The sequence below is a fragment of the Gossypium hirsutum genome, chromosome A06 (genome assembly GCF_007990345.1).
Source record: "Gossypium hirsutum isolate 1008001.06 chromosome A06, Gossypium_hirsutum_v2.1, whole genome shotgun sequence".
In the NCBI taxonomy this organism is placed as follows: domain Eukaryota; kingdom Viridiplantae; phylum Streptophyta; class Magnoliopsida; order Malvales; family Malvaceae; genus Gossypium; species Gossypium hirsutum.
This window is the reverse complement of record NC_053429.1, coordinates 62,225,246-62,237,811: the sequence shown is the minus strand read 5'-3', so window position 1 is coordinate 62,237,811 and position 12,566 is coordinate 62,225,246.

Sequence of the window (12,566 nt, the reverse complement as noted above, 5' to 3'; positions counted from 1 at the left end):
TCCAAGTTTTGCACTTAATTCAATTTGGTCCTTAGTTTCCAATTGGACACCTTACTTATAGAATTTCCTTATGAAACTTTAACACATGCATATTTTCATATTCTAGACCTCATAATAATCATAAAATAAATATTTCAGATTCAAATTTTTGGTCTTGATATCACAGTTCCGACTAGGCCCTATTTCGAGATGTTACTTTTCTCCCCTCCTTAGGGACTTTCGTCCTAGAAAGTATTACTAGTAAATAGGTTTGGATATTGGCTTCTCATGGTTTCTTTCGTCTCCTATGTCGTCTCTTCCACACCATGCTGATGCCATAAGACTTTTACCAAGGCCATATCTTTATTTCTCAGCTGTTTAACCTCACTGGCCAAAATCTTGACCCGTTCTTCACCATAAGTCATGTCTGGTTTAATTTCAATCTCCGTTGGTGAAATCACATGAGAGAGGTTTGATCGATATCGCTTTAACATAGATACATGGAACACGTCGTGAATCTTTTCCAGTTTTGATGGCAATGCTAACCGATATGGCAAAGGTCTAACTCGTTCAATAACCTCATATGGTCCAATAAACCGTGGACTTAATTTCCCTTTCAGGCCAAATCTGAATACCTTTTTCCATGGAGATACTTTCAAGAATACTTTATCTCTGACTTGGAACTCAATCTCTTTTCTTTTTAGATCAACATATGACTTTTTTCTATCCGATGCTGCTTTTAAGCAATCACGTATCACTTTAACCTTTTCTTCTCCTTAATTAGATCAACTCCGTGAATCTGACTCTCCTTGAGTTTTGTCCAATACAATGGAGTTCGGCACTTTCTGCCATACAAGGCCTCATAAGGCACCATCTTAAAACTCGTTTGAAAACTGTTATTGTAGGCGAACTCTACCAGTGGCAAGTATTTTTCTCAGCTACCTTGAAATTCGAGTATACAACAACGCAACATATCCTCAAGAATTTGAATCATTCGCTCAGACTGACCATCGGTCTGCGGGTGAAAAGCTGTACTAAAGCTCAACTTTGTACACAAGGCTTCTTGTAGCTTCTTCCAGAATCTCAGGTCTCTGTCTGAAATAATTGATAGCGGTACCCCGTGTAATCTCACAATCTTAAATATATACAAGTCGGCTAACTTGTCAAGAGAATAATTTTTCCTCACTGGGATAAAATGAGCTGACTTCGTCAACTTGTCCACCACAACCCATATAGCATCTTTCTTTTCGAGGTCAATGGTAATCCAGTCACGAAGTCCATAGTAATTCTGTCCCACTTCCATTTGGGGACCATTACAGGCTGCAGTAAACCTGAAGGTACTTGATGTTCTGCCTTGACTTGCTGGCATACCAAACATTTCGATATAAATTCGGAGATGTCTCTTTTCATGCCGTTCTACCAATACTTTTTCTTCAAATCATTATACATCTTGGTACTTCCCTGATGAATAGACAAACGACTATCATGTGCCTTTAGCAAAATCTTCCAAATAATTTCATCATTCTTCGATACGTAAAATCTGTCTCTGAACATCAAACATCCATCAGGACCAATCTAAAAGTTTGATTCAATGCCCAACTCACATTGAGCTCTTTTAGCTTGCAGGACACTATCATTAGCCTGAGCATCATAAATTTTTTGAAGAAATGTTGGCCTGACCCTTAACTCTGCCAAGACCGAACCATCATCAAACAACGCCAATCGAATGTTCATGGCCCTCAATACAAACAAGGATTTTCTGCTTAACGCGTCTGCAACCACATTCACCTTTCCTAGACGATAATCGATGATCAGCTCGTAATCTTTAATTAATTCTAACCATCTCCACTGTCTCATATTCAATTATTTAAGTCATCAAATACTTAAAACTCTTGTGGTCTGTGAATATACAACAAGTCTCAGCATATAAGTAATGCCTCCAGATTTTCAAGGCAAAAACAATGACAGCAAGCTCTAAGTCATGCTTCGGATAATTCTTCTCGTATGGCTTCAACTACCGCGAAGCATAGGCTATCACCTTGCCCTCTTGCATAAGTACACAACCCAGTCCATTTAAGGATGCATCACTGTAGACCACAAACTTCTTTCCCGGCTAAGGCAATACTAAAATTGGAGCTTCAGTTAGTAATGTCTTCAACTTTTCGAAACTCCACTGACACTTCTCTGTCCATTCAAACTTAACGTCTTTCTGTAGCAACCTCGTCATTGGAGTCGCTATCATGGGGAATCCTCTCACAAATCTTTGGTAGTAACCGACTAAGCCCAAAAAGCTTCTAACCTCGGTTATATTTTTAAGTGGTTTCCATTCAAAGATGGTAGAGATCTTACTTGGATCAACTCGGATGCCATCACCCGAAATAATATAACCCAAAACCCTACTTCTTGGAGCAAAAATTCACTCTTACTAAACTTAACATACAATTGTTTTTCCCGTAAGGTCTGCAACACAGTCCTTAGATGCTTCGCATGCTCTATCTCATCCTTTGAATAAATCAAAATGTCGTCAATGAACACAACGACGAATTTATCCAAGTATGGCTGAAATATCCTATTCATTAGGTCCATAAATATGGCCGGTGCATTCATTAACCCAAAGGGCATGACAAGAAATTCAAAGTGGCCATACCTCGTTCTGAAAGCTGTCTTAGGCACGTCTGGCTCCTTAACTCGCAACTGATAGTAGCCGAATCTCAGGTCTATCTTAGAGAATACAGTAGCTCCCCTCAATTGATCGAACAAATCATTGATCATTGGCAAAGGATACTTATTATTAATAGTTACCTTGTTCAGTTACTGATAATCTATACATAGCCTTATTGAACCATTTTCTTCTTTACAAATAATACGGGAGCACCCCAAGGCGAAAAGCTTGGCCTTGTAAAATCTTTATCCGTCAGCTCTTGTAACTGTGCTTTTAATATCCTATACGGAGCAATAGAAATAGGAACTGTTCCTAGCACTAGTTCAATACCAAACTCTATCTCTCTATCAGGAGGTAGTCCGGGTAATTCTTCTAGGAACATGTCTGGATATTCACATACTATTGGTACGAACTAAATCTTCAACTCTGTTTCCTTAGTGTTCAATACAAAAGCAAGGTAGGCTTTGTACCCCTTTCTCATATGTCTTTGAGCAGCTATTGATGTAATTACAACCGGCAGAGTATCCAACTCCCTTGAATCAACCCGTAAAATCTCACCATCTGGGCACTTCAGTTCAATATACTTACTACCACAGTTTACAATTACATCATACTTACTACAACAGTTTACAATTACATCATGCAGGGCTAACCAATCCATGCAGAGTATTACAGCAAACTCATCAAATGGAAATAACATAAGGTTAGCCGAAAAACAATGACCCTGAATCGTCAAAGGATAATTCTTATAGACTTTATCGACTAAGACTGACTTACCTAATGGGTTCGACACTCTGATTATAAATTCTATAGGTTCAATGGATATATTCATACTAGACACCAATCTCATGCAAATGTATGAATGCATCGATCCCGGATCAATTAAGGGAACAACACAAGTATTACAAAGAGAAAAAATACCAGCAATAACGTTAGGAGCAGAGGCTTCCTCTTGAGCGCGTATTGAATACATTCCTACCGGGTTCGAGTCTTTGATTTCGTAGTGTCTTTGGCCGTAACTCGACTGCCATTAGTACTTCTAGGATATCTCAGAGGTCTGCCTCGTAGAGTAGGAGTACTTGACTTCGGGACTAGTTCCATCTCTTTATTAGTTCGCTCTGGGAAATCTCTAAGGAAGTGGTCAAGAGAACCACATCTAAAGCACGAACCACTCTTCATTCGGCACTTTCCGAAGTGAAATTTATTACAGCTTTTACACTTTGGTTTTTAGTCATCTACACTCCCCCACACTAGTCACCATCGGGGAAGAAGACTTTTGATTACACTGTTTGGAGCTTCTCTCTCTACCCACATATCCTACCGATGAAGTGGAGCATTCATGTTGGCTTCTTGATTTCTTTGTGGGAAATGAGAGCGTCTTACTGCTGGATCTCTTGCTCGAAACTCGAGCTTCTCTCTTAGCTTGCTTCCTTTCATTATTGAGCTCGTCGGCCTTATTGGCTTGATCAACTAATGCAGCAACTCTCGTATCTCAAGGATCCCAATTAACAACTTGATTTCCTCATTCAGACCTTCCTCAAAGCGTTTACACATTTCTGACTTTATTTGGACCCATTCAGTCACATACTGACTTAGTCTTACGAATTCCCTTTTGAATTCCGATACTGTCTTATTTCCTTGTTTGAGTTCCAGGAATTCCTTTCGCTTCAAATCCAAGAACCTTTGAATAATGTATTTCTTCTTAAACTCCGCTTGGAAAAATTCCCAAGTAATGTTTTCCTTTGGTATCATTGAAGATACAGTCTTCCACCAGTGGTATGCAGTATCCTTCAGGAGAGATACAACATACTTTAAACACTCCTCAGGTGTACACGATAATTCGTCCAACACTCGTGTAGTATTCTCAAGCCAGAACTCTACTCGTTCAGCATCATAATCAATCTTAGCCCTAAATTCTTTAGCCCCATACTTTCTAAGCTTGTCTAAGGGGCTTTACCAATTCTTACAAGTGCCATACCTCGTGACACTTCCTCATCAAGTCGGTTAGGGGGCGGGGGAGGTCGTGGTATGTTAGGGCGATTCCTCAAATAATCCCCAAACCACTCATCCATCATGTCAAAGAAGGCGGCTCTGGCCTCTCTTCGGCCTTCAAATATAGGCCTTCTACTACTACTAGAAACAGCTCGTTGTACAAAAGCTGGAGCATGGCTCTCGGCTCTCGGCTCCCTCGAACTCATCTTGTGTTTTATTTGAAGAAATTTACTATATTAAAAGATAATTAAACAGTTAGGAGATGTCACACTATCAACGTTCAAATAATGGCATGTATAGCTAAACTCGATGCACTCTACGGTAGTCCTAGAATCGACTAAACCATAGCTCTGATATCACTAAATGTAACACCCTTTACCCATTCTCGAGATCAGGACCAAGCACGAGGCATTAATAGACACATACTCGGCTATTTTCAAGAAATACAGGTTATAAAATTTTGTTTCAATTTGTACCCAATCAAACAACATCTTAGTGTCCCTATTATGGGCCTACGAGGCCCAAAACATATATTGAAAATGCTCCGGGACTAAACCAAGGACCTAAGTAAATTTTAAGAAAATTTCTAGGTTAATGTCTCACACACCCGTGTGGAGATAATGCACGCGCCTGTGTGCTTTAGGACACGCCCATGTCCCCTACCCGTGTGGAATTAATTGAATTTATTTCCTATTTCGAACCTACAGGGGTTTTCACACGGCTGAGTACACGCCCGTGTCCCTAGCTCGTGTCCCTCACAGGCCTAGACACACCTGTGTGATCGCCCGTGTCCAAAAACTTCGACATTTTGTTTTTGACGTCAGCATGCATTTAGGGGCACACGGCCAAGACACACTCCCATGTGCTAGGCCGTGCCCTCCACAAGGTTGAGACACACGGCCGTGTCTCTACCCGTGTGTTTACTACCCGTGTGTTTATTACCATGCATTCTAACATAATGTAAGATTATATCAAAAACATCATCCGTTATCATACCATGAACTTCCCAAACTTACCTTCTCGTTTATCTAATTGAGACATGCCATAATTGAAAATTAAATCACATATCAAAAGCCATTATCAAATATGAGTTCAAACACAGATTAGCCAAATCTCATAGCTAACTATATACATCACAAAACATACTTCCCAACTACTAGCCTATACATGCCATACTTCAAATATTTACATTTTTAAAAGTACCAAAATGAAATTGATTAGTGTGGTGATGATCCTTGACTATCCCCGAGCCTTCAGTAGCTACAATAACTGTAAACAGACAGAAATCACACAGAGTAAGCTTTCGAAAGCTGAGAAAGCTCGTACTCAAAACATTAATAATATATGAACATAAAATGATAACCTATGAGTATTCACACAATTTCAATCCATATAACTATATCAACTCAATGAGATTCATATACATAACATCGTCTACCACTTAGGCAATGTACATACCTGAAGCTTCCTCTACTTATTCACTTTTGTACTTACCTCATGTTGAATGTTATAAGACTTTCCATAAGTTATTTGTATTTTATATATCAGCACACTTAGCGCTATAAGGTTAACCGAAGCTAAATATTTCCGCACACTTAGTGCCATCTCAAATAACTGAGACTAAGTCGGTATAGCACACTTAGTGCCTCAAATAGCCGAAGCTAGTTAAATCGCAAACTTAGTGCCAAAGCTAGTTTAAATCGCACACTCAGTGCTAAAACTTCTGACTTTCCTCGATCTAAGTCCGAATTCCTCCTTTCTTGATCTAAATGTATTCAAAATTAACCCTTTTATTCACCAAATAATTCAATTCAATCCATAAACACATATTTAGGGCATTTTACAAACTAGCCCTCACATTTTCACATTTGGACACTTTAGTCCCTATTTCACAAATTCACAAAATACACAAAATTTGTTTGCACACAAGCTTAGCCGAATTTTCATGGCTCTCATACAAGTCCATACATTTCATTTATTTCACATTTTGGTCCCTCAAAATAACATTCTCACAAATTAGCCCAATTTGCTCAAATTCATCTAAAATCCAAAGACAAAACATGTAAACCTAACATCATGCTTTCATATTTCACCATTTAATAGCACAAAACTCATGAATTCATCCATGGCACATTTTCAAATCATCAATGAAATCAGAAATTGAGGCATGGGCTTTATAGTACACTTAGCAACGATCATAAAAACGTAGAAATTATCAAAAATCGAAGTAAAAACATACTCGAATTAAGCTTCCAACTAGCTGAACCTTAGAACTCTTTATCTTTTCTTTTTGTTCTTTAATTTTCAGCACAAACAAAAGCATAAAATGCCTATTTTCAAGTTTTTTTTATAACATATATTAACATATTAAACATTTGACCATTATAACCTTTATTAAACCATTATAATCTCACCTAACACATGCCCTTTTATGTCCATTCAAACTTCCAATGGTCAATTAACCACATAAGGACCTTTACTCTAGAAAGCCAACTCAAATAAGCACTTAAACATCTAGCACACAACTTTTATATTTTATGCAATTAGGTCCTTTTTGCAAATTAAGCACACAAACAGTTAAATTTTCACTCGAGACTTTCACACACATCAATTCACTTATCAAATACACGAAAATTAATGTTAAAATATTTTTCTAACTCAAATTTGTGGTCCTGAAACCACTATTTCGACTAGGGTCAAAACTGAGCTGTTACAATTCTCCCCCTTAAGGATTTTCGTCCCCAAAAATCTTACCGTTAAATAGATTTTGATATTGCTATTTTATAGCATCTTCAGGCTCCCATGTGGCCTCTTCTATACCGTGCCGATGCCACATTACTTTAACTAATGGAATCTTCTTATTACGTAAATTTTTAACCTCTCGAGCTAAAATTCAGATCGGCTTTTCTTCGTAAGTCATATCAAACTGAATTTCGATCTCAAATGGAGGAATTACATGCGAAGGATTAAATCTGTATCATCGAAGCATCGATATGTGAAATACATTATGAATCTTTTCTAACTCTGGTGGCAACAACAATTTATATGCAACCGACCCAATATGCTCGATAATTTCATACGGCCCGATAAATCTTGGACTCAATTTGCCTTTTCTACCAAATCGAAGCACTTTCTTCCATGGAGACAAAAACACTTTCTCACCGATATTAAACTCAATATCTTTTCTTTTCAAATCTGCATATGATTCCTGATGATCAGAAGCTGCTTTCAAACTATCTCGGATCACATTCACTTTCTGTCCAGTTTCTTTTATCAAATCAATCCCGTGAATCTTATTTTCACTGAGCTCTGTCCAATACAAAAGTGTACCGCATTTACGACCGTATAAAGCTTCGTAAAGTGCCATTTTGATGCTCGACTGAAAAATGTTATTATAAGTGAATTCAGTCAAAGGTAAGTAGTGTTCCCACGTACTTTCAAACTCAAGAATGCAACATCTCAACATATCCTCGAGTATTTGAATAATTCGCTCGGATTGACCATCGTTTGCAGATGAAAAGTAGTGCTAAAATACAGTTTAGTACCTAGAGCATCTTGTAACTTCTTCAAAAATCGTGACGTGAATCTCGGATCTCTGTCTGAAACTATTGACAAAGGCACACCATGTAATCTCAGTATATCAGAAATGTATAAATTAGCTAATTTATCAAGCGAATAATCTGATCGAACCGGAATAAAATGAGCTGATTTTGTCAAACGATCAACTACAACCCAAATGGCATCCTTCTTTCTCGGAGGTAGAGGTAAACCCGACACAAAGTCCATGGTCACTCGGTCCCATTTCCACTCCGGAATCATAATCGGTTGTAGTAACCCAGACGGAACTAGATGTTCAGCTTTAACTTGCTGACAAATCAAACAATTAGAGACAAATTCAGAGATATCTCTTTTCATTCCGGACCACCAATAATGTTGTTTCAAGTCATTATACATTTTAGTACTACCTGGATGCACAGATAACCGACTACCTTGAGCTTCACTCAGAATCATTTGAATGAACTCGGGATTTCTCGGAATACAAATCCTATCTCAAAATCTTAAACAATTATCTTTATCAACTCTAAACTCTGAATCAGTCTCTACATCACATTGAGCTCTTTTAGCCAAAATCTCATTATCAATCTTCTGAGCTTCGATAATCTATTGTAAGAACAAGAGTCTCGCTTTTAATTCAACTAAAAAACTAAATGAGCATTTTCGCACACAAAGAAAATAATTATTTTCGACTCAAAGCATCTGCAACAACATTTGCTTTTCCCGGGTGATAATCAATCACTAGTTCATACTCTTTCAACAATTCTAACCATCTTCTCTTCGCAAATTCAAATCTTTCTGAGTCATCAAATACTTCAAACTCTTATGATCAGAAAACACATGACATTTCTCACCAAACAGATAGTGACGCCGAATCTTCAAAGCAAACACAATAGCAGCTAACTCGAGGTCGTGAGTTGGATAGTTCTTTTCATGCGGCTTTAGTTCTCTCGATGCATAAGCTATAACTTTCCCTTCTTGCATTAAAACACCTCCCAAACCAATCAATGGAGCATCACTATAAATCACAAATTCTTTACTCAATTCAGGTTGGACCAATACCGGAGCTTCAGTCAACACAGCTTTCAACTGATCAAAGCAGTTTTGACATTTTTCAGACCACTGAAACTTTACATCTTTCTGGATCAATTTTGTCAACGGATTCGCAATCATCGAGAAACCTTTTATGAATCTTCTATAGTATCCAGCGAGTCTTAGAAAACTGCAAACTTCAGAAACATTTCTCGGAGGTTTCCAATCCAAAATAGCTAAAATTTTGCTTGGATCAACTCGGATACCCGATGCTGATACAATATGACCAAGGAAACCAACCTCTTTCAACCAAAACTCATATTTACTGAACTTTGCATACAACTATTTATCTCGCAGAATCTGTAGCACTATTCTCAAATTTTTAGCATATTTAGATTCATCACGTGAATTAAACAATATATCATCAATGAATACTACAACAAATTAGTCTAAATATGGTCTGAATATTCTATTCATCAAATCCATAAAAATAGCAGGTGCATTAGTCAATCCGAAAGGCATAACTAAAAATTCATAGTGACTGTACCTCGTTCTGAAAGAAGTCTTCGGTATATTTGAATCTTTCACTCTCAGTTGATAATAACCCGATCTAAAATCTATTTTCGAAAAAGTAGTAGCTCATTTCAACTGATCAAACAAATCATCGATTCGGGGCAAAGGATACTTATTCTTGACAGTCACTTTATTCAACTAACGATAATCTATACACATTCTCATCATACCGTCTTTCTTTTTCACAAATAAAACTGGAGCACCCCAAGGTGAGAAACTCGGTCTAGCAAATCCTCGATCGGTCAATTCTTGCAACTGAGACTTTAATTCTTTTGACTCGGTCGGAGCCATTCTATACAGAGCTATCAAAATCAGAGTAGTACCAGACCAATTCTATGCCAAATTCTACCTCTCTAAGTAGACGTAATCCCGAAAGTTCTTCAAGAAACACATCAGGCAACTCACAAACAACAGGCAGAGATTCAACTTTCTTTTCTGACACTTTCGAATCAATACATTAAGCAAAGTAGGCTTCACAACCCTTTCTCACAATACTCAATGCTTTCATAGAAGATATCACAGCAGGTAACCCATTTAAATCACTAGATTCAACTCTGACTATTTCATCATTCTTGCATCTCAAATCAATAGTTTTCCATTTACAGTTCACCACAGCATCATGAAAACTTAACCAATCCATTCCCAAAATAATATCAAACTCATCAAAAGCTAACAACATCAAATTAGCCGAAAAACAATTGTCTCGAAACATTAACAGACAATTCCTGCAGACTTTATCAACCAAGACACATTTGCCTAGAGGATTTGAAACTCTAATTACAATTTTAGTAGACTCTACAGATAAAATCTTACTGTTCACTAAGTTCATACATATGTACGAATGTGTTGATCCAGGATCTATCAAAGCAATCACATAAGTATCATAGAGAGTAAATGTACCCGTAATCACATCTGGCGATGAAGCTTCCTCACGAGCTCAAATAGCATACGCTCTGGCAGGTGCACGAGCCTCAGATCTAATAGCTGTGTCTTTCATTCCTTTTTGACTACCCCTTACATTTCTCGTATTTCTGGGAGGTCTAACAAGAGAAACATTACCACTCTGTCTCGGATTCTGAACATTATCTTTTCCAGCTAAATCTGGGCAATCTTTAATAAAATGGTTTCTCGAACCACGACTATAAAAAGCTCGATTATTACTTTTTCCCCAGCATTCACCAAAGTGTCGTCTTCCACATTGCTCACATTCAGGCCTTTCATTCTTTGCATTATCAACACTAGCAACAGACGTGGCTAAAGATTTGTAATTCGATTGTGATTTAACACGGTCTCTGTTTGAATATCCCACACTAGACTTTGAATGACTGCTATCATCTCTAAACTTCTTGGATCCAGACTGAAATGATTTGCCCGATGATCTCTTTCGTACATCTCTAGCTTTGAACTCAGCCTTTCTTTTCTCTTTCCCAAGATCCTCCGCTTTGCGTGCTCGTTCAACAAGCACCATGAATTTTTTGATTTCTAGAATTCCAGCTAACAATTGTATATCTTCGTTCAAGCCGTCTTCAAATCTCTTGCACATTATTGCTTCTGAAGATACGCATTCACAGGCATATTGACTCACCTTACAAATTCTCGCTCGTATTCTGGAACAGACATACGGCCTTGTTTAAGTTCAAGAAACTCTTTGCATTTCTGATCAATGAATCTTTGGCAGATTAGAAGAAATCCCATGTAACTCATTCACTCGGAACTACAGATGTCAAAGTCTTCCATCAATGATACGCCATATCTTTCAAGAGAGAAACAACACATTTTATACATTCTTCGGAACTCAAAGACAACTCATCCAACACTCTTATTGTGTTCTCTAACTAGAATTTGGCTTTTTCAGCATCATCACTTGTTGTAGATCAGAATTCCTTAGCTCTATATTTTCTAATCTTGTCAACTGGTGGTCTATTCAAATGTACTGGATTCACTCGTGGCATATCTGAAGTTTGAGGAGGATTAACCGGGGGTAGAGGTTGTTACACAGCCGAATTGGTTCTAATATATTTAGTGAACCAATTGTTCATCATCTGATAGAAGGCTTGCTTAGCCTCACCATCACGGGTACTCGTAGCCGGTCGAGAATCAGCTTGCACCATCCCTTGCGCAGGAGCAAGCGTATTACTTTCAACATCGTCAGCTACAGCTCTATCGGGATCCATTGCTATACAAAATCACATGTCAATGTCAAGATTCATCACACTATCGTAGTTTCAGATATATGACATGTATAGCTAGACTCACATATGCTATGGTAATCCTAGAACTGACTAAACCATAGTTCTGATACCAACCAAATGTAACACCCCTAACCCGTATCCATCGCCGAACTAGCGTTAAGCGGCATTACCAAACATATCGAAACACTTAGCCATCGTTTCACAAACTTCATAACATCATAGTTAAACATCAACATAAGTCCCTTTCTTAGGTCAATTAGACCTTAAACATGCATTAGGAAGAGGTCGGGACTAAACCGAACATGTTCACAACTTTCAACACTTAGGAAAATTTTCTATTCTGTTAAGGTCACACGCCTGTGTGACCAGGCTGTGTGCCTTACACGGGTATCAGACACACTCATGTGAACCAGCCATGCCAAAACAGGGTGATCATACTGACTTTCACCCACGGCCAATAGACACACCCGTGTGCTATAGCCGTGTGATACTTAGCTAGCTACTGACTTATGCCCAAGGCCATATGACATGCCCGTGTGTCAAAGCCATGTGATTTTTAAGAGGTTCCTGCCAAATAAACA